The sequence below is a fragment of the Miscanthus floridulus genome, chromosome 6 (assembly GCF_019320115.1).
Source record: "Miscanthus floridulus cultivar M001 chromosome 6, ASM1932011v1, whole genome shotgun sequence".
Taxonomy (NCBI): Eukaryota; Viridiplantae; Streptophyta; class Magnoliopsida; order Poales; family Poaceae; genus Miscanthus; species Miscanthus floridulus.
In genome coordinates, this window is record NC_089585.1 from 54,241,107 (window position 1) to 54,262,888 (window position 21,782).

Genomic DNA, 21,782 nt, shown 5'->3' on the forward strand with positions numbered 1-21,782 from the left:
GGGAATATTTGAAGGAATATTACCCTAACGTTTGGATTAATACTTAACCAATTTGCTCGATTAGCCAATACTAGCTGAAGGGTATCGCTTCTGGTGCAAAAATGAACCCAGAAGGGTAAAAGCTGGTGCAATGTGTATCACCCGCAGGAGCAAAGCAAACATGGACAGAGTGATGCATATGGTATGAAGTACGAAGTAAAAGGAAAAATCACTCAAGACAGAAGAATTGTTTGCTAATATTACCTATTACAAACTATGGGCTAGAAAACACTTTGGCTATTATATCATCGGCCTAGGGAGAGAAAGGTTACAGAGTTGGCGGCGTCGGAGAAATCCTCGACTAGGCACTCATAATCCCTAGGGTATCTGGTGACTAAAGCTTCATGAGGAAGAAGCCAAAGATCATGGTCGGAGTGAGCCTGTGCAGCAGCCAACACCATGGCCGCACCATGACAAACACCGTGAAGAGCGACTTCTCAACGTGGTTCAGGACGTCATGCAAACGAACCACCAGAATGGCACCCCTGGCATTGATGAATCCTGCTGCGTGGTCCGCAGCCAAACAAAGACTTTCTAGCTAAGCCGATAGATCTAAAGGATTTGAAGAAGAGGTGAGCAATGATGAGGACATCATTGGCTCAAATATGACCATGCCAACCACTTCTATACCAAAGGTGCAACCATTCTATATGAGGCTTATCATTGATGCATTTGATGAATTGATGCTGCACCATGATGTGTGTTCATTCTCATTTTTAGAATTACTTACATGGATCAAGGGAAGGTTTGATTGCATATGGAAAGCATGGAAGGTTAATGAAGTTGATTGGGGACCAAATCCAAGTATTCCTAACGTCCTCCGCTAGGCCACCACGTCACTTTGGTTCCAAGGACAGAAAGAGTCCAAGTCCAACACGTTTTGGAAGTTGAATTCGGACTGCAAAATAGTCCCAAATTGCGACGGTCACCACGACTTCATATGGACTCCGATTGGGACGTTCTAGCACTTTTTGGAAAGCTTATCAAGTCTATTTTCCAACAGATCTGGACTCATGGCTATATCTTATCCGATGCTTCTGCAGTCATCGTTTCAACGCCGGGACCTTTTCTGCCTTTGGTGCTGCATCACCCTATTTTGGGCCGATGGTCCATGTATCAAGTTGGGTCCATTAGGGACGCGTCCTAGGGTTGGAGAATGACCCCAACACCCCCCTGGTCGTTCCCCTAGGTATTAATAAGGATTAGAGCCGCCACAAACAGATTGGGTTTTGTTTAGATCAAGTTTAGCCATTGCTACTTCCTTGTAGACGCGTGTGTCGACTAGACCATCCGTTCTACTCGATTCAGAACCCCAACTTTGTGATTTCAGATTGGTTTTTTCATCTCCATATTTGCAATTGAGTTGCTTGTTCTACTTGTTCTTGCTTGTTCCTCGATTGCTTGCAGGAATTACCCTAGTGCTTTGGTTGATCGTGCTCCACAAGATTGCGACGGCTGTTGGAGGTGGTGTATCGGTTGCTAAGGCGCGGCATCCTTGGATGGTTGTAGTCGGGCCGTGAACGTCATCTCCATCCCCAAATCGAGTTATCCACCTTCTCTCATCGAAAGATCGGGATTCAACCCTAGCGGGTGCATATCAGTTGGTAATCAGAGCAAGGTTTATCGGTGAGAGACTTCGAATCCTTTGCTGTTTTTTAATTTTTCCTATAGTCTAGAAAAGCCAAAAAAAAGTAGATTCGTTTACCCACAATCCTATAAACCCTTTGAGCCTTTGCTAGCGCTGCTTAGTTAGGGCTTGCTGAGTTTTCAGTTGCATCGGTTGTGTCGAGTTGCTGGTCTTAGTGTCTATTCCTTTAGAGTTTTGAGTTCTATCACGTTTTAGTCACCACGAGATCCACCATCACCATATACATTGTTGCTGTGTTTCTGCCACCACGGATCCATATGATGCCGGATTTGGGAGTTTAAATACAATCTGGAAACTTGAAGTTGTCTTCTTTCCAACAGATCTGACCTTGCAGCAAAATTCGATCTGAGCACTCCACAATCATCTTAGAGATTTCAGCATCTGCGGTATTAACAAGAGTTGTTAAATCTAAATTCGAAGGGGCTGTGTATAATAGCCTTATTGTTTGGGTTGTCATAGTACCAAATAAAGCATTTAGGCCTCTGCAAAAAAAGAAAAAGAAGAAAAAAAGAAAAAAAAAGACAAGAGAAGGAGAAGAAAGAAGGGGCTGAGTCTGTTGTTTTCTTCATGCTGTGCTAGTTGCTCTTTTTCAGTGACTACCTTTGTGCCTAGGCTCACATCTCTAGCATGGTTTAGCCTAGAACCAGCATAGTACCGCCATTGAATGATTATTCAGCTTGCTTTTGTGACTAACGTGGTGCTAGTACTTCCTTGCTTTAGCCCACCTATAGCTCCACATATTTTGACTATAGCTTGACAGTTTGTTTTGTTGCTGCGGCACTGATACACTTCGCTCCATGGTTGTAGACTTGTTGGTTGCCATCACCTCCTGTTTGGCTTGGTAAGAACTTGTAAGGGCTTGTTTTAACAAGTTGAGTTTGAGAGAATTACATCCGACACATCCTAGTAGTTGATAGGAGGATACATATTATTTTTGTGTTTCTTGTTTTCTACTAATCATGGCAGGTGGTATGGAGATTTTTGAGCTGTTGAAACTAGACCCTCATATTCAGGATGTCATTCAACACTTGCCGTTATATGATGGTAAGTTTGATCCTCAAGCTTACATTGATTGGGAGTTAAAAGTAGACAATGAATTTGATGAGCATGACCTATCCGAGAAACAAAAGATTTGTATTGCCTCTAATATTTTGATTGAATATGCTTTGCTAGAATGGAAACACATTTGTAGGCACAACAAAGTTCTAGAATCTTGGAAAGACTTCAAATTTCTTTTTAGAGATGCATTCGTTCCTGCATATTATGTTAATTATTTGCTTGCAAAATTAGACAACTTGAAGCAGGGTAGTAAGACTGTGAAACAATACTACCATAATTTTAAGATTTGTATCATGTTTGGTGGATTGGATGAATGCATGGAAGATGTTATGAGTAGATTCATGAGAGGGCTCAATTCTGAAATTCGAACCTTGTTAATTAGCAAATCATATTGCCATATTGGTCAATTGTTTTGTCTAGCTCTCAATGCTGAAAAAGAGATTCTATTATCTGTGAATACTTGCCAGAATGATGTGACCCATAATGTCCAAAATTTGTCCACTCTGCATGCTAATGAAGAGCAACAAATAGTGGAACCCACTACTGATTTTCCTTTGTTACAAAATGAATTACTCGCTGTTCCTTGTGACAAAGAGGACTTGTGTGCTGATGATTCTTTTACTTCTATGCCACAAGTAGCGAATAAGTGTGATACTTTTGGTTTGGAACCATACAAATGTGCTGAAGATAAGCTTTTTCATCCTATTACATGTGCACAAGATGAACTGAATTTGCTGTCCTCTTTAAATACTTTGGGTTATATTGAATTTGATATTCTATGTAATCTAAATTGTCTAAAAGAGAAACTTAAATTTGATTCTGGTTTGCCGAGTTTTAATCATTGTTCGCTTCATGCAATTGGCAAATATGACAGCAAAGGAGAATATTTGGTGCATAAAGTTTATATTTGCTCTAATCTGAAATATCCTTTTGGGCCACAATACCATGATCAAATTGAGGGCTGCACTAACACTAATGATGTCTTCCAAAGTTTTCCTAGTTTTTCCCATATGCAACAGGATAAATATCAAGAAGGGGAGCACGGTTCACTATTACGTACAACACATACTCCAACAAAGGTCAAACCGAGGACGGTTTGCTGTCAAGAAGGGGAGAATGATGAGGACATCATTGGCTCAAATATGACCATGCCAACCACTTCTATACCAAAGGTGCAACCATTCTATATGAGGCTTATCATTGATGCATTTGATGAATTGATGCTGCACCATGATGTGTGTTCATTCTCATTTTTAGAATTATTTACATGGATCAAGGGAAGGTTTGATTGCATATGGAAAGCATGGAAGGTTAATGAAGTTGATTGGGGACCAAATCCAAGTATTCCTAACGTCCTCCGCTAGGCCACCACGTCACTTTGGTTCCAAGGGCAGAAAGAGTCCAAGTCCAACACGTTTTGGAAGTTGAATTCGGACTGCAAAATAGTCCCAAATTGCGACGGTCACCACGACTTCATATGGACTCCGATTGGGATGTTCTAGCACTTTTTGGAAAGCTTATCAAGTCTATTTTCCAACGGATCTGGACTCATGGCTATATCTTATCCGATGCTTCTGCAGTCATCGTTTCAACACCGGGACCTTTTCTGCCTTTGGTGCTGCATCACCCTATTTTGGGCCAATGGTCCATGTATCAAGTTGGGTCCATTAGGGACGCGTCCTAGGGTTGGAGAACGACCCCAACACCCCCCTGGTCGTTCCCCTAGGTATTAATCCCAATCTTTCGATGAGAGAAGGTGGATAACTCGATTTGGGGATGGAGATGACGTTCACGGCCCGACTACAACCATCCAAGGATGCCGCGCCTTAGCAACCGATACACCACCTCCAACAGCCGTCGCGATCTTGTGGAGCACGATCAACCAAACCACTAGGGTAATTCCTGCAAACAATCGAGGAACAAGCAAGAACAAGTAGAACAAGCAACTCAATTGCAAATATGGAGATGAAAAAACCAATCTGAAATCACAAAGTTTGGGTTCTGAATCGAGTAGAACGGATGGTCTTGTCGACACACGCGTCTACAAGGAAGTAGCAATGGCTAAACTTGATCTAAACAAAACCCAATCTGTTTGTGGCGGCTCTAATCCTTATTAATACCTAGGGGAATGACCAGGGGGGTGTTGGGGTCATTCTCCAACCCTAGGACACGTCCCTAATGGACCCAACTTGATACATGGACCATCGGCCCAAAATAGGGTGATGCAGCACCAAAGGCAGAAAAGGTCCCTGGTGTTGAAACGATGACTGCAGAAGCATCAGATAAGATATAGCCATGAGTCTAGATTCGTTGGAAAATAGACTTGATAAGCTTTCCAAAAAGTGCTAGAACGTCCCAATCGGAGTCCATATGAAGTCGTGGTGACCGTCGCAATTTGGGACTATTTTGCAGTCCGAATTCAACTTCCAAAACGTGTTGGACTTGGACTCTTTCTGTCCTTGGAACCAAAGTGACGTGGTGGCCTAGCGGAGGATGTTAGGAATACTTGGATTTGGTCCCCAATCAACTTCATTAACCTTCCATGCTTTCCATATGCAATCAAACCTTCCCTTGATCCATGTAAGTAATTCTAAAAATGAGAATGAACACACATCATGGTGCAGCATCAATTCATCAAATGCATCAATGATAAGCCTCATATAGAATGGTTGCACCTTTGGTATAGAAGTGGTTGGCATGGTCATATTTGAGCCAATGATGTCCTCATCAAGCAAGATCTTGGAGGATAAAAGTTGAAGAAGAAACAGAAAGTTATGGTAAATGTCTCACCAGCAATTCTGGCTTCAGCCTTGGCCAACCTCTCCCGCACTGGGTTGGCCTCAGGAGGTGATCAGCCTTGAACTATGGCTAGGGCCGACTCCGCAATAGAGTGACAGTCAGTAAGTTTCTCGCTGGTCTGGTCAATGGAAGCAATCAAGCCATCATTATCTCTCGGCCTCCTTAGATAGTAGGGGAACTGGCGACAAACTGGAACTGAGGATGACCCCAAAGACCAAATATAGTCAGCCCTCTGCTCTGGGATGATGGGGGCATCATGAGTTGCACCCTCTTGACGATGGATGCGCCGGCATGATGAGGCAGATCCATCAAGGGCCTCTTTAGTAGATCTCTTGCTATACTTCATGATCTCAAACCTACGGAAAAGCAGAAGCTATACTAAGGATGCAGAAAGTTTGAGACAAAGCGAGTTGTTCGATCCACGGCCGTGGCTGCATATATATAGGCCTGGAAGGCAAGAAGATAGATTTCACCGAGGGTGTGAATTTGGAATCAGAAACAGAAGCGAAACAACACTCCAAGAATTTAGGGGACGGATAACGAAGAAATAACAGATTTGAATTTATTGCTTCCCCAAATTACAAAATATCATGGAATGGATTCAAAGATTTTACATTGACTAGAGATCAACCTATCAAGGCTTCTTTAGATTGAAGGGAGTCTGGGCCCCCACAAGGCTAAAGGTCATCGTGAAACGAATCGACATTAGCCCGTTGATAAAATTGTGCCCAAGAGAAAAAATCGTCCGCCTAACATGTGCTCAGCCGATTTCTTGGTAAATCGAGAAACTATGGGGAAGAAGCCTGTGGCTTTCCTGGTGGGTGTTCAGTGGAACAAACAAGGGGAAGGTGTCCACACATTTTAGCCCTTGCAAACACTAAAACAGCTTTGCGAGCATGGAGAGAAGACTCAGGTGATATCATAAGAATTCTTCTAACCACAATGGCTGATCCTCTTGCTCGACAAGGTGCTAGAATGAGCGACACAATCACCCTATGCAAAAGAATTCTTCTAATCGCTCAAGATTTTCATGGCAAAAGACTAGACCATGGGGGGTCCAGTGGAGTCGGGAGCATTCGGTGAAACAAATGGAAGAAAAATATGGCTGAATTGTTTGAGTTGCTCTCATAAGGGGTGAATAGGCATTTTATAGCCGGCCCAGGAAGATGGATCCAAGTACCCATGAAGCAGTGATGCTCCTGTAAAAGGTTTTGAGGCATAGGCTCATGAGTTGACGCAAGCAGCGATGAACAGTGGACCCTAGATCAAGGTTCTCTACCCATGACTGTGGACCAATTAGGGATACAGACATGATAATTTTGGAATAAAATTACTTTTATCCCAAAATTTGGGGGCATGTGTTTACACCAAAATTTGGAAGAAGAGTTGCAGGGACTCGAAAGCTCCCAAGATTGTGTCACCAGGGAATCAATTATGTGCAGATCGGAACCTAGCTGATTCGGTTGCAAAAAACTAAAATCGGCTTTCTTCAGGTAGCGCCAGCAGATAACGACAAAGGCTATGTTCGGTGCTAGGATGAAAACATATTGGACTCTACAAAAAGGAAAAGATTAGAGTCCTAGTTATCTTAAAATTAGGAATGTTTTCTTTAGGGTCAAAATTGTGATGAGTCATGCTTAGACAGGAGTCATGCACAAGTCCTAGGTATAAATATCAAGCCCAGGGTATTGTAAACGACATCAATCAATCCAAATATAAGTCAATTACTTTTTTGGCTTTGGCACCCCTTAGCAGTAGGAGTAGAGTAGATCTCGGCGAGTTCTTTAGTGAGTATGGCTACATCAATCCGGTCGACCTCCACTACTTGTCTATAAGTACCATCATGGTTTATACCTCTGTTTGTATGGCTGCATCGATCTGGTCGACCCCCACTGTGGCTCTAGTATAAGCTAGTTATCGACTCTTGTTTAATTCAAGTATGACCTATGTGATTCTACCTCACACCCCACAGCATGAATTAGATCAAGGTCAAGTTATCGGCTCTACCTTATAATGACAGTCTTTGGTAGATTCATTAAGTTACCGATATTGCTTATTGCTTTCATTATTTATCTAATTACAACAATATCACTCTGCCCGATTGAGATTAATTTAGATCAGCTTTATATCTTATTTGACCCATCGTTTGCTAATCTAAAACTAATCTAATCTACACCTTAAACGATGAGTTTTGTTTTGTCGGCTGTTTTATATCAATCTTAATATGGCATAACGTGCGGTTAAGTCATGTTGCATCTCGAGTAGATCTATTGGCTAGCGAAAACCGTTCCACGGCCCGTTATCACGGCCTATGTGGTTCTGCCTCACACGCCACTGTTAGCACCGTGGAGTGGGGATCTGATGAGGACATGGCACCCATGCATATGACCATGTTTGGCGCATGGCATGGAGGGGTAGGAGACCAGCAAGGATGTCCAAGTCAAGAAGGAGGCCCAAGGCTAATTCGGTTCGAGTCCCCGAGGTGGAGGCCCAAAGTAACTCAAGTTCGAGTCTGCCTTAGTTTCCAGGACCAGTCTACCTTAAACTGATCACCCAGGACGCATCCGAACTCCGTTTTCGACGATCCACATATGGATGGAAAGCTAATTTCATAAGGAAGCCAATACAAGTAGTCTCATGTCAAAATCTGTTCGTAATCAACAGGAATCATGGTCACAAATCAGTGTCCAGAATCTACCAGGGTGCTGCGACACCGTCTTTTAGTCCGTTGGACCATGTATCTTGTTTGGGCCCATTAGGGGCATGTCCTAGGGGTCTTGCATGACCCTAGAGTCTTCATAAATAGCTGTCACTCCTTCATTAGGGTTTGGGTTTTGCTTAGATTAATCTATCAAGAAAAGTTTTGTTGTTCATCGATTTGTGAGACCCCAACTTCAGTGAGATTAATCATTCATCTGCAATTTAGTTGTTTTCTTTCTTGTTCTTGCTTGTGTTCTTCATTGCGTAGGTAGGGATTAGCCTTCTTGGCGAGGTCAACTTGGTCCGTGACTTGGTTGATAACCAGAGGAGCTGTGGTGCTAAGATTGTAGGGTTTGATCTTTCGATCTGAAGCCGGATCGGTATGTCGTTCTCTGCCACAACTGATAGTTACCTCTACCTAATCGAAGATCAGGATCCCCATGTAACAGAACTGACCAATTTATAAGAGCACAAGTATGAAAGCAATCATCGGAGTGATCAAACCATTATACTTGAACCCATATAAACCCGGTAGTCAACTAAAACCATGAAGGATTTCAAACCAACTTGCATACAACCAAGATCACAGTAATTCAACATAACAAGCCACATGCTACATCCATTTCACAAGTAGTTCACGAGTACCTCATACATCAGAGTACACATAGTTATTACAAAACGAGTTCACAAATAGCGGAAGCAAAGTAGTTTGAGACCATCACACACACTTAGTTCAAATACAAATCAGTTCCATAGTCAGATCCAGCAAAAGTAGTAAGATAAGATAACATAGATGATCATGCCCATGATCTAGTCTTCATCCCTCATAGGGTGGAGACAATACTTGCAGTAGCCATTATAGAGCACGTCATCTGCAACAAGGGGGAATAAACCCTGAGTACAAGAATGTACTCAGCTAGACTTACCCGTCGTAAACCAGAAATAAATGACACCAAGGAGTATGCAAGGCTTTATCGGTGGATCTTGCTTGACAACCATTTTGCATAAAAGCTTTAGTAATATGAGAGCATAATTTAAATTATTAGTAAGCAGCAAATTATCCAAATTAACCTGTCAACTAGATTAGCACCTGTACTAGAGCAAGCAATTGATTTAACTCCAAACATTAGTAACCATATCCGGTATAATGTTGTATCATCATCATCATTGATTTAACCATCAAGTTCCATTAAGTGCATCTACGTTGCTGCTGCTTAGTCAAGTTCTCACTATCCGGGAGAGATGGCGATTCGAATCGATTCCTATCCTAGCTAGAGGGGTATTCCTAACACAAACCTAGGCATACCGCATGAAGGTAGCCTTAGGTCACCTTTGGTACAACTCAGGAATCACTGGTTCTGAGCAGCGCCGCACCCTTAGGGAGTCCACTCTGCCAGGTGGTCAATCTCACCTTGGACTTACGCCAATAGCTCCTCGCACATCCTTACTACCGCCAGGGTGCGCACTTTCACTTCCCAGACTTCCGGCCTGAATTGAGCTACTCGGCTTCACGGTCAGAACGAGTTATCCGGCCAACTAAGTGATAGGCATGCATTCAACATGACATGAGGGCGTACAGCAAATCAGTCCTTAACCGACACAGATGGGGATAGATCCACACCCAAGACCTCCTTGCCTTGTTGCTTCTCTATCGACATCCCGCCCGGTCACAATTCATTATTTACACATGGTTATTTTCCATGATAGCAAATATAGCTAACCATGACCAGACATTATCCTAACTTGCAGGTGATAGGAAATTACCTAACTTTTACCGGTCTAAGCAAGGCTAAGCTTTGATTCGCTCCTGGACCTAAATAGGATTCAGGGTACATTTAATGGACAAGGAATAGATAAATATATGCAACAAGTGTTTGCATCCAGTTCCTATCACTTAATGCATCACAAATAAAGATACTCAAAGTAACCATTTTCAAAACATAGGAGACTTAGAATGCTCCGGGGCTTGCCTTTCAGAAAAGATGAATGTTGGTGATAGGGACACTCAAGAACTTCTTCGTCGACTCCTTCTTCGGGGGCCTGCACCTCCTGCTCCTGAGCTTGCTGCTGCTCCTCCGGAAGTACTTGCTCGAATTCCAGAAGCGTGACTCCCTCCGGAACACCTATTGCATGCATATGCATAGTATAAGAATCATGCATGCACAAGAGATGGAAGATGATGATGAAATGTATAGCCATGTATAGATGGACGCATGAAAGACATGATGATACAAGATTTAACATCTATTTTACTGAGTATGTGCATATCCCTTTTAGAACACAAGAACTACACACTCCTAAGATCTAATAACCTAAGATAAAGTTGTTCATCTTCAGTAAGTGGTCTAGCACCTGCAACTAATAAGTTATTTTAGTTAGCCTAGCATCGAACTCATTATACCGACTCATATCAAACAAACATGCTATTCACTGAAATCATAGAGTCAAGGCTGCAAACAACAGTAAATAGTATTATCCATAACTACAGTTGTACTAATCCAAAAGACATAAAACAAGACAATCTGGAAAGCTTATAAAATTGTCTACAATTCATTATTAATCACCTCAGCATGATTCCCAAGTTTAGCAGGTCGAATTTACATAAACACCGAATCAGGTCTAAACAAGACAGAGAGTAGACAAAATTGTGATCCAACTTTGAACGACTGTAACTCCTAAACTGCTAGGCCAAATGCCACCAAATTTTAACAGAAGATAGATACATAAGTTATCTACAATGTTTGTATTCACCCCTTTCCCAGCAACCCAAATTATCATGGTGAACTTTATAAAGTTTCCAGAACTATCCAGAAAGACACAATGCAAGAAAATAATTATTAACTCACGTTGTAAACATACAAATGGACAAAACCAACTTTACTAACCCACCATACATGTTGAAAGAACACTAGAAAACATAGTGTCCATTCCTAAATAAATTATTTTCATGCCTTTATTAATTTATTTAGATACTTAGGTTAAATAATAAACATATGTCCAAAGTGTATAGAAAATTCCACAAAAATTACAATAGCTTATAAATGTCTCCAATAGGCTACTACATAAACTTTACATCATTTGAGCAAGTATAACATCCTACACAAAAATGACAAGGCATAAAGGCTTAAAATGACATAAATAGGAAACCCTAGTGAAAGTGTCAAACAACAGATTTTATATTTTTCCTAGCATCATTAAGGTACTAGGACATCCTCCAATAAATTTCATGGTCATTGGATTCATAGATAAATTACTAAAATTAACACAAGGATCATCCAATGATAAAAGGAAAATCTATAAATCAAAAACCATACAAGCACTAACTCTCAATTTTTTACCAGAGATTCTACTCATCAAGAAGAGCCCACCCACAAAATTTCATAATTTTTGGAGCACAGGAACTCAAGATATAAATTAAACAAGTTTGCATTCATTTAAAAACACATTTCAAGTTTCAATTTAAATCTTCCAAAAATTCCACTACAAGTGTTCATGTTATATTTTTCCTAAATACTACACTTCACCATGATCCTAACACAATTTGAACCACCCAATTTAGATCCACCAAACTTAGTTATCAAATTTAGAAAACCGCATCCAAAACTGAATATTTGAACTAGCTTTTCAGGTTTGAGTCACTCACACGCGGGGTCCGTCAGTCAGTCGGGCCCGCATGTAAGTGAAAAGAAAATAGAGGAGGCGGCTCTCCGGCGACGCGGATCAGTGGAGCTCGCTGACGGCGACTACTCTGGCGAAACCAAGGGCACCGGCGTGCTCCTAGCAACGAGCCACACCTATCTACGCCCTTTCCCCAACCGCTACCAAGCTCTAGCTATGACGGTGACGGCAATGGCGGACGGCGGCGAGGACCAGTCGGCACTTCGGTGAAGTCTGGCCATAAGGGCATGTCTAAGCTCGGTATGAGCTTCTAGAGTTCACGGGGAAGCTAATGGAAAGAAGAACAGGGAGTGAGAGGGCTCCGGTGGTGGTCGGCCACGGTGAGCACCACATCGGCGAGCCTCGGACGGCGGTGGGAATGATAGTGCGGCCACACCAGAGGTCGAGCGGCTACGCGGATATGACGATGTGAGAGAGGAGCTCAAGGCAGAGCTAAGGGCAAGATGGAGCGAGGCGAGATGCGGTGGTGAGAGCGTAAGAGTTCGACGGAACTCTCGGCGGCAATGGAGCTCCGCTGTGGGGAAGGAGAAAGGCGACCTCTACCTTGACTGTCTGGCTCAACGGCGAGGTGGATGCGCTAAAGGGAACTACGGTGGCACTGTGGGCTTGCTAGAGTGAGCAACACACGATGGCGAGGGTGCACGGGCTCGGCAGAGCAATGGCGACGGTGGCGGCTTTGCTTCTAGGAACTAGCGAGGCGAGGGGATGCAAATGAATCAAATAAGTGAGCCATCGGGCGCGTGGCATTGTCGTGGCAGCAACAGCCTGACCAGCAGGGCCGCACCGGCGTATGGCCACCCGCGGCCTGATGGTGGTTGACCACTCGGCCTAACAGAGACGGCCATTAGGCCCACAATCAACCGCCTGATGACGCGTTTTCATCCCCTCCAAAATCCAAATCGGTGGTGAGTTAGCAACAACTCCTTGAATCAAGGTTGCAGAGCTATGATAGGTCTACAATTGTTCTATATAAACCTTTAGCTAATTCGCAACGAATCATGAGTTACATCAATCCAAATTCAGCTTCATCAAACTGTAAAAGCAAGCTTTGACTTAGAAAATTTTCTAAGTGTAGAATCAACACCCAAATCTGACTTGTGGGCCATGTTTGAGACTGTTCCACACATTTTCATGAGTTGGTCATAAAATAACTTTTGTTCCTTATAAGACCACAAGTACGAAAGTAATCACTAGAGTGATCAAACCATCATACTTGAACCCATATAAACCCGGTAGTCAACTAAAACCATGAAGGATTTCAAACCAACTTGCATACAACCAAGATCATAGTAATTCAACATAACAAGCCACATATTACATCCATTTCACAAGTAGTGCACGAGTACCTCATACATCAGAGTACACATAGTTATTACAAAACGAGTTCACAAATAGTAGAAGCAAAGTAGTTTGAGACCATCACACACACTTAGTTCAAATACAAGCCAGTTCCATAGTCATATCCAGCAAAAGCAGTAAGATAAGATAACATAGATGATCATGCCCATGATCTAGTCTTCATCCCTCGCAGGGTGGAGACAATACTTGCAGTAGCCATTATAGAGCACGTCATCTGCAACAAGGGGGAATAAACCCTGAGTACGAGAATGTACTCAGCTAGACTTACCCATTGTAAACCAGAAATAAATGACACCAAGGAGTATGCAAGGCTTTATCGGTGGATCTTGCTTGATAACCATTTTGCATAAAAGCTTTAGTAATATGAGAGCATAATTTACATTATTAGTAAGCAGCAAATTATCCAAATTAACCTGTCAACTAGATTAGCACCTATACTAGAGCAAGCAAATGATTTAACTCCAAACATTAGTAGCCATATCCGGTATAATGTTGTATCATCATCATCATCGATTTAACCATCAAGTTCCATTAAGTGCATCTACGTTGCCACTGCTTAGTCAAATTCTAACTATCTGGGAGAGACGGCAATTCGAATCGATTCCTATCTAGCTAGAGGGGTATTCCTAACACAAACCCTAGGCATACCGCACGAAGGCAGCCTTAGGTCACCTTTGGTACAACTCAGGAATTGTGGTTCTGAGCAGCGCCGCACCCTCAGGGAGTCCACTCTGCTAGGTTGTCAATCTCACCTCGGTCTTACGCCAATAGCTCCCCGCACATCCTTACTACCGCCAGGGTGTGCACTTTCAGTTCCCAGACTTCTGGCCTGAATTGAGCTACTCGGCTTCATGGTTAGAACGAGTTATCCGGCTAACAAAGTGATAGGCATGCGTTCAACATAACATGAGGACGTACAGTGAATCGGTCCTTAACCAACACAGATGGGAATAGATCCACACCCAAGACCTCCTTGCCTTGTTGCTTCTCTATCGACATCCCGCCCGGTCACAATTCATTATTAACACATGGTTATTTTCCATGATAGCAAATATAGCCAACCATGACCAGACATTATCCTAACTTGTAGGTGATAGGAAATCACCTAACTTTTACCGGTCTAAGCAAGGCTAAGCTTTGATTCGCTCTTGGACCTAAATAGGATTTAGGGTACATTTAATGGACAAGGAATAGATAAATATATGCAACAAGTGTTTGCATCCAGTTCCTATCACTTAATGCATCACAAATAAAGATACTCAAAGTAACCATTTTCAAAACATTGGAGACTTAGAATGCTCCTAGGGCATGCCTTTCAGAAAAGACTGAAGGTTGGTGATTGGGACACTCAAGAACTTCTTCGTCGGCTCCTTCTTCAGGGGCCTGCACCTCCTGCTCCTGAGCTTGCTGCTGCTCCTCCGGAAGTACTTGCTCGAATTCCAGAAGCGTGACTCCCTCCAGAACACCTATTGCATGCATATGCATAGTATGAGAATCATGCATGACCAAGAGATGGAAGATGATGATGAAATGTACAGCCATGTATAGATGGACGCATGAAAGACATGATGATACAAGATTTAACATCTATTTTACTGAGTATGTGCATATCTCTTTTAGAACACAAGAACTACACACTCACCAAGATCTAATAACCTAAGATAAAGTTGTTCATCTTCAGTAAGAGGTCTAGCACCTGCAACTAATAAGTTATTTTAGTTAGCCTAGCATCGAACTCATTATACCGACTCATATCAAACAAACAAGCTATTCACTGAAATCACAGAGTCAAGGCAGCAAACAGCAGTAAATAGTATTATCCATAACTAGAGTTGTACTAATCCAAAAGACATGCAACAAGATAATATGGAAATCTTATAAAATTATCTACAATTCATTATTAATCACCTCAGCATGATTCCAAAGTTTAGCAGGTCGAATTTACATAAACACCGAATCAGGTCTAAACAAGACAGAGAGCAGACAAAATTGTGATCCAACATTGAATGACTGTAACTCCTAAACTACTAGGCCAAATGCCACCAAATTTTGAACAAGAGATAGATACATAAGTTATCTATAACTTTTGTATTCACTTATTTCCCAGCAACCCAAATTATCATGGTGAACTTTATAAAGTTCCCAGAACTGTCCAGAAAGACACAATGCAAGAAAATAATTATTAACTCATGTCGTCAACATACAAATGGACAAAACCAACTTTACTAACTCACCATACATGTTGAAAGAACACCTAGAAAACATAGTGTCCATTCCTAAATAAATTATTTTCATGCCTTTATTAATTTATTTAGATACTTAGGTTAAATAATAAACATATGTCCAAAGTTTACAGAAAATTCCACAAAAAAATACAGTAGCTTATACATGTCTCCAATAGGCTACTACATAAATTTCAAATCATTTGAATAAGTATAACATCCTACACAAAAATGACAAGGCATAAAGGCTTAAATGACATAAATTGGAAACCCTAGTGAAAAGTGTCAAACAACAGATTTTATATTTTTTCTAGTATCATTAAGGTACTAGGACATCCTCCAATAAATTTCATGGTCATTGGATTCATAGATAAATTACTAAAATTAACACAAGGATCATCCAATGATAAAAGAAAAATCTATAAATCAAAAACCATACAAGCACTGACTCTCAATTTTTTACCAGAGCTTCTACTCATCAAGAAGAGCCCACCCACAAAATTTCATAATTTTTGGATAACAGGAACTCAAGATATAAATTAAACAAGTTTGCATTCATTTAAAAACACATTTCAAGTTTCAATTTAAATCTTCCAAAAATTCCACTACAAGTGTTAATGTTATATTTTTTCTAAATACTATACTTCACCATGATCCTAACACAATTTGAACCACCCAATTTAGATCCACCAAACTTCAGGTTATCAAATTTACAAAACCGCATCCAAAACTGAATATTTGAACTAGCTTTTCAGGTTTGAGTCACTGACACGCGGGGTCCGTCAGTCAGTCGGGCCCGCATGTAAGTGAAAGGAAAACAGAGGAGGCGGCTCTCCGGCGACGTGGATCAGTGGAGCTCGCCGACGGTGACTACTCCAGCGAAACAAAGGGCACCAGCATGCTCCTAGCAACGAGCCGCACCTATCTACGCCCTTTCCCCAACCGCTACCATGCTCCTAGCTATGACGATGACGGCAATAGCAGAAGGCAGCGAGGACCCGTCAGCACTCCAGCGAAGTCTAGCCATAAGGGCGCAGTCTAAGCTCGGTATGAGATTCTAGAGTTCGCGGGGAAGCTAATGGAAAGAAGAACAGGGAGCGAGAGGGCTCCGATGGTGGTCGGCCACGGTGAGCACCACACCAGCGAGCCTCGGACGGTGGTAGGAATGACAGTGCGGCCACACCAGAGGTCGAGTGGCTACGCAGATATGACAACATGAGAGAGGAGCTCAAGGCAGAGCTAAGGGCAAGATGGAGCGAGGTGAGACGCAGTGGCGAGAGCGCGGGAGCTCGACAGAACTCTCGGTGGCAATGGAGCTCCACCACGGGGAAGGAGAAAGGCGGCCTCTACCTTGACTGTCCGGCTCAACGGTGAGGTGGACAGCGCTAAAGGGAACTATGGTGGCGCTGTGGGCTAGCTAGAGTGAGCAACGCACGATGGTGAGGGTGCACGGGCTCGGCAGAGCAATGGCGACGGCGGTGGCTTTGCTTCTGGCGAACTAGCGTGGCAACAACAGCCTGACCAGCGGGGCAGCGCCAGTGTATGGCCACCACTTGGCCACCATGGCCTGACGGTGGTCGACCACTCAACCTGACAGAGATGGCCATCAGGCCCGCGATCAATCCGCCTGACGACACGTTTTCATCCCCTCCAAAATCCAAATCGGTGGCGAGTTAGCAACAACTCCTTGAATCAAGGTTGCAGAGCTATGATAGGTCTACAATTGTTCTATAGAAACCTTTAGCTAATTCACAATGAATCATGAGTTACATTAATCCAAAGTCAGCTTCATCAAACTGTAAAAGCAGCTTCGACTTAGAAAGTTTTCTAAGTGTAGAATCAGCACCCAAATCTGAATTGTGGGCCATGTTTGAGACTGTTCCACACATTTTCATGAGTTGGTCATAAAATAACTTTTGTTACTTATATAATTTTCTACAACTTTGCTTTAGGTTGCTCAGACATGCAAACACTCTAAGCTATACTTTTTAAATAGTCAAACAACAGAGCTCTAGGGTCAACACAAGTCAAACTATTACTTGGAAGTGTAATTAGGCAACATGGTCAACATGAACATTGTTCCTAATGACATTCTAAGTGTAGCTAAGGTATTTTAGTTACCCACATTCATCACTTGCACTCAATCACACATGATCATAAAGCATACATACAATGAAACTTAAAAGAACAATAGCATGTTTCACATGTTTCATAGCAATGTTTCATATAGAAATGCTTATGCATGAATGAAAGATGCTTATGAATGAGATGATGATGCACATGCTCATGTGATGCAAGTGTTTTAGTGCAACCATAATACAGAGGTGTTACACCCTGTCCCTATTAAGTGGTATCAGAGCTTCAGGTATTACCGTCAGGTTTATCATTACCCTAGTTTTGTTTTGTCTTTGTCCTATAACTCTAAAAAATTGCCCCACAAAAATATTTGTGTTCATCTTTGTTTTCTCCCTATCCTATCACCCATTTTGCCGTTCCAATATTTTAATTTTAGTTTGCTTTATTGAATGGTCGTCCCTCGAGTGTCCTCGTGTTCGTTGGTTTATTTGAGTCTTGATCTAGTATCCTTGTTGTCGTGTGAATCTGATCGTCAGGTGGATGTGCATCTGTTTTACGCAAAGTGCAGACAGTGAATTTGCATCTGCTAATCCACGTCAGAGAAGGAAGGAGAGAGTTGTATTTGAGTAATAAAATATTTTGGTTTCCTTTCAAAGCGCTAGAAAGGCAAAAGGTCAATCCTTTTTTATTGTGTCCTCCGAACATGTTGCTGCCTTGCTAGTTTGCGCCAAACAAAACTTATCGTGCTACGCTATGGTTTGATCCTACTGCATCAAGTGATATCTTTTGTTTCCATAAAAATCAGCCGCTTTCCCTCCTTGTCATTGAGAGCCCAAGAATTTTCTTTGATCGACCACATAGAACTGAGTGGTTTTGAGCTGTGCTGCTCATGCATCTATAACTCTATCAGCCTAGCTTTGAGCATATCAAGTTGTGTGTTCAAATAATTTGTATTGCAGCATCCTTCTGAGAAACAAAAGAAAGGAAAGGAAAAGGCAGAAGGTGCACAAAAAAAGAAAAAGAGAAAAAAAGCCGCACCAAAAAAAAGAACAAGAAAAAAAATAAAAAGTGGAAAAAAAGTGAAGAAAAATTCAGAAGTGCTTGCATTCTTTTGAGTCTTTGTGCCGAGTTGTATTGTAGCTTGCTTGAACTAGGTCCAGGACGAGTTTAGACCGATGACATAGACTAGCTTAGGACTACTTTTCAATCTTGCAATTTCTAATTTAAATTATTGCTATTCCTTGCTACCATATTTTAAGCCTCCCAAGCTCCACACATATACTTCAGATTGGTACAGAAAAAGGTCCTTGCAATCTCGGTACCACTGCCTCATAGGTATCATGAACCTGCCATTGGTTGTACCGCCCACTGCTTACATTGGTAAGAACTTTGTAAGAGCTTGGTAAGACGCTTCCACTTGCTATGAAAAGTGACACCACTGCAACCACATAGTCATTTGATAGGGATAATACTTTTGTGTTGCTTTTTGTTGTCTTCTAACAATGACAGGTTGTTCATATCCAACGACTTATGATGGTATAGGTACTAATGAGTACATGGAGTGGGAAATTGCCATAGATAACATATTTGCTACTTGCTTTATGTGTCCAAGGAGGAAGGTAAAAAATGCAGCTAGTGTTTTACGACATTCTGCTTTATCTTGGTGGGAGTCTTTAGATCCTTCTTATAAACCTCAAACTTGGAATGATATGAAACTTCTTATGCGAGAAACCTTTGTTAATCCACCTCCTATTTTGATTTCATATGATGAGGTGCACCATTTAGAGGAAGAGTCTATTGTTATTCCTCTTGCTATGACTAACCTTCTGCAGGATAATGTCCATAAGCGAGAGGATGACATGGAAGAAAATGAGGAGCTCACAACCTCATATGCAAATTCAGAATCATCACTTCACAATGCACATATTACTCCTACTAAGAACACAGGTAATGCCCATGGTGCTACACTCATGGAAGGTGAGAATTGTTTTAATGTACTAAATTTTTCCACAAACCATGCTATCATAGAGCAATTATTAGTGGAACCCTCTTTTGATTTATCTATGTCCCATGATAATTTGCTTGTTGTTCATTATGATAAAGATGAATTGGTTGATGATGCTTTAGTTTTACATGTTTTCAAACCAGTCGCTTGTGCTCAAAATACACATGTTATTCATATTGCTACTAAAACTGATGAGCTCAAACTATTGTCTTCTTTACATACTTTGGGTTATATTGAATTTGATGTTTTGTGTAACCTAGATTGTTTGGAGGAGAGTCTTTTTAAATATGCTGATTTGCCTTGGTTTTCTAAACACACATATCATATTATTGGCAGATATAACAACAAGGGACAATATATGATACATCGAGTATACATTCGTAGTAATATGAATTCTCCTTCTGTTGTACAAGATTATGATCGTTTAGAGGGTAGCCATAATAATACAAACATTTTCTCATGTTCCTCAAAAAAACAAGTTCACTTCCAAGAAGGGGAGCATTGTTGGTTGCTACCTATATCTACTAGACCATCTATTCCTGCATTGTCTTTGGTTAGTTCTAATCTTTTGCAGGATAGTGTTGATATACACCGTGTACATTCGGATCATGGAGTCTACATGCATGCTGAAATTTTTATGCGAGATGACATTCTAGAAACTTGGAAACATGGTCATGTTCCTTCTCACAATTATTTTAGTTTCATTTGTCTTTGCAACCCCGTTCTCCTTTATGTTGTATAGGATCAGTTTCAAGCACAATCAACGCTGAGGACGGCTTTTCATCAAGAAGGGGAAGGATGATGAGGACATAGCACCCATGCATACGACCATGTTTGGCGCATGGTATGGAGGGGCTAGGAGACCAACAAGGGTGTCCAAGTCAAGAAGGAGGCCCGAGGCTAATTCGATTTGAGTCCCCGAGGTGCAGGCCCAAAGTAACTCAAGTTCGAGTCTGTCTTGGTTTCTAGGACCAGTCTGCCTTAAACTGGTCACTCAGGACGCATCCGGACTCCGTTTTTCGACGATCCACATATGGATGGAAAGCTAATTTGATAAGGAAGCCAATCTAAGTGGTATCATGTCAAAACCTGTTCTGAATCAATGGGAATCATGGTCACAATTCAGCATCCAGAATCTGCCAGAGTGCTACGACACCGTCTTTTGGTCCGTTGGACCATGTATCATGTTTGGGCCCATTAGGGGCGTGTCCAGGGGTCTTGCATGACCCTAGAGTCTTCATAAACAGCTGCCACTCCTCCATTAAGGTCTGGGTTTTGCTTAGATTAATCTGTCAAGAACAGTTTTGCCGTTCATCGGTTTGTGAGACCCCAACTTCGTGAGATTAATCATTCATCTGCAATTTGGTTGCTTTCTTTCTTGTTCTTTCTTGTGTTCTTCATTGCGTAGGTAGGGATTAGCCTTCTTGATGAGGTCAACCTGGTCCATGACTTGGTTGATAACCAGAGAAGCTGTGGTGCTAAGATTGCAGGGTTCAATCTTTCGATCTGAAGCCAGATCGGTGTGTCATTCTCCGCCACAACGATAGTTACCTCTACCTGATGGAAGATCGGGATTCCCATCCCCATTAGGATCATTATTTAGTAGATCTATTCCTAGTAAGGCATGACTTTAACTGTGTGTTATGCCTGAAATCGGCTGTTTTAGCCAATATCGAGCGCTTTCACGAACAGTTCGCATCACAAGACCATTGAAGTAAAGATAGGTTGAAAGATATGTTAGCCCCATGATCTTATTATTATATTACGGCCTGCATGATTCTGCCTTATGCCCCACTGATATTAGTAATGAGTTAGGGTCATCGAGTCTATTGTTATTTCTACGACCTGTATGATTCTGACTCATGCCCCCTAGTCATGGTGATAGATGAGATCTAACATGTTTATTAGATTTATCTTTATTAAACGGTTAAGTGGTGTCGAATTGTTTCTTTACATGAAAAGGGGTTCGATTACTTGTAATCATTGGCTTGACATAAACCAATTATTGTTGATATCTTATTGCCATTAATTCATATTTGTTCAAACAATGATATTTATCCTGAATGATAACCGATTCTTCTTACACAACCTCATGAGCTTTAACCAATTTATTCTCATAAATATGCTAGAATCGACTATTTAGTCGATCTCCTTTCTTATCAGTTCTCGTAGCCGCACATTCGGAACTGTCTGACAA